We start from the raw sequence: 2,717 nt of genomic DNA, 5'->3' as shown, positions 1-2,717 counted from the left end.
ATGTCACGTAGAAGGTTGCTTCACTTGTTTTACGAAAGTTATTGTTTTGAGTTGTTATTATACGCATCAACTGTCACATAATGTGATCAAAAAATTTGATCCCTTTAACATTATCCCTTGTTTTTTAGCTTCTTGCGCGTAATGCAACCATGTGGTGTACTTGACACAACAAATGTCTCATAATGTGGCGCAGTTACCTTACGTCAAAATAATGTTCTTGTAATTACCATAGGAAGATCTTGGAACACGTATGCCTGCTCAAAGCAAAGGAGAATTTACATGATGAGGAACAGAAGGATATTGTGGATGCAAATTTCTTCCTTCTTGTTCTTGGACGAAAATGCATTTGCAAAAACAAATAACACCTTAGGTCAAAACCAAGAGCCTCACGCGCCCATGATGAATTTTTGTTGGGGGGCTTTGGCCGAAGAACCTCCGATGTCAAATTTAGAATTTTGAGAGAAAAGTGTTTGGAGAATTTAGAGAATTTTACAAGAGGATTGACCTTGGGTTTTGGAGAAAATGAGGTGGTATTTATACGGGTGTGGCCGGGCCTCTTTGGAGAAGTGGGAACCGGCCACCTTTGGTATTTTTTTGGTGTTAATCACCATCAATTAGCTAATTAATAAATTAATTGAGTAATAAATCAATTAATTAGCTAATTATTATAATGTGAAAGAAATAATTTGGAAGTTACCTTGTAGGGAAGATTTGATGAGAGTTGATGAAATAGGTTTTGAATTAATACCTATTTTGATCACTTTTGACCTTGATTAAGGGATGATTGTCCGTTGCTTGCGCGTACAAATCCCGGTGTGTCTTGAGGGTAATCTCGTATTTTTCACCCAAAAATCCACGTGTCGCCTCCATATTTTTCTTGATTATTTTTGGTTCCACATATATGCTGGATTATCTATATACAACCCAATATCAAATGCGAGGCATTCTTGCGATATCATTAGGTTAGTTTTACTTCTAAACTCAAAACATTCGGTTTTTGGTGGCTTTCCTTTGTCTAATTTGGAACTAAACATGAGCTTATGTTCTCTCAATCACTGTCTGCATACACTTCCAGGGAAAAGAAAACATTGATAAGTTCTACGACAACCCTTTCTACTTGCGACTTCTCAAGGAGCAAGTATTCCCTTACCATGTATGCCCAGACATGTAAACACCGACACTCTATTCTTTAGGCTTCTATTTCTGTTGATTTTGCACTTAACCATTTTGATTTGAATAGTTCAAAGGCTATTTTTTTTCTTCAACTTATTGGACTGAAATTTATTACATACACAGGAATTGCTTAATGTCCACTACCAATCTGAAGTAGAAAATGATATCGTTCCAATATTCCACAAAGGAGAGGTCTGAAGCGGCGTCCTTAATTAGTTTGGTTTTATTTATAATACAACAACAACTGAGTCTTATTCAGTGAAATGTTACGGAGACTACATATTCTATATCTTGTTCATTTAAGTTTTAATGCCCCATTTTAACCAACTTGGTTAGGATCAACCTTTTAAATCTCATTCCGTCCAAATATGTCCATATGTTTTATGTATTTGGTTTTTGGGTGTAAAAGAAATGTAGAAAGGAACGCTAACTACTCTTGTGAACAGGAATTCAACGTTGGTGTCGAGTTCGTGCTTCTGCTATTGTTAGTTGATAATGCATCTGGACATGCGGAAGAGGCATTGGTTTCTTTAATTGGAAGAACTGATTTTTGAATTTCCATCATCAATTGTTCAAACTACTCAAGGTTTGTTTAAGCTTGAAGTCATCCTTCGTTTTCACTCTTCCTGGAAACTACTTCACTTGAACTTCGTTTTCACTCTTCCTGGAAACTACTTCACTTGAACCGAATTACAAGGCATTTCAATTGTGTTTTTAACTCTTGTTTCTGGTTTGTTTTGGTTTGTGTTTTAATACATTGATTCTAGCAGGTCTGAATCTTAATCTCAGCAGCAAGTTGTACACGCATGGAGTAGTGATCAGATTTTGGCTGTGTGAGCTCTCTTTGCCTTATTTAGATTCAGACACATGTTGTCTTCATTTTGCTGAGTGTCATTAACTGTATAACTTGTAGTTGACGCTTTTGAGATATTCATGGGAAGCTCAGAATAATAAGAAGTAGTCAATGTGTGGTTCAGCTTATTTATGTACTTGAATCCTAATTTCCCCATCCACTGCGGCATGAACTCGCATACAAGTGCATCCTTATACAAGATTACACTACAATTTTAGTACCTTCTTTATAGCATATAGAAGGTTTGTTATACATACTTCCGAGTGCATGCATTGGCCTTCTAGGATTCATGGAGTACTTGGAGCTAACAAAAGACTTGGCACAAAACAGAGCGTAGTGGTGTTCTAAGATTCATACAGCTGATCTCACTGAGTGGAATAAGGTTTTGTTGTTGTTGTATAGCATATTCTTAGTTTTTTTTTTTCCTACCAGCTTGCATTCAGGCTAAGTTTTAAGGTCCAGACACATTTGGGATCATGGTTCTTAGGTTTGTGTCTGTTTCATTCAACCAACATATCTCTAACAATAATTCAGAAATTACAAAACTGCAGATATGGATGTCTAAGTTCAAGCAAATCACTGGGAAAACGCTTTCTGTACATTTTTCAGTTCATCCAGTTGGCAATGTGATTATGTAGAGAGGATCCTTTGAGGTTTGTTTCCCTTATTCATCCAAACCGACTGAGTACCA

The 2,717-nt window shown here is 36.5% G+C and overlaps 1 pseudogene; it reads left to right on the top strand.

Moving 5' to 3' along the window:
* LOC148691254 (uncharacterized) lies at nucleotides 1-2,342 on the top strand (annotated as a pseudogene).
* The last annotated feature ends 375 nt before the right edge of the window (nucleotides 2,343-2,717 follow it).

The sequence above is a fragment of the Pyrus communis genome, chromosome 14 (genome assembly GCF_041283825.1).
Source record: "Pyrus communis isolate YQ-2024b chromosome 14, ASM4128382v1, whole genome shotgun sequence".
NCBI classification, from domain to species: Eukaryota; Viridiplantae; Streptophyta; class Magnoliopsida; order Rosales; family Rosaceae; genus Pyrus; species Pyrus communis.
Note: the sequence above shows the minus strand (reverse complement) of the source record. Positions and strands in the feature narration are given on the sequence as shown.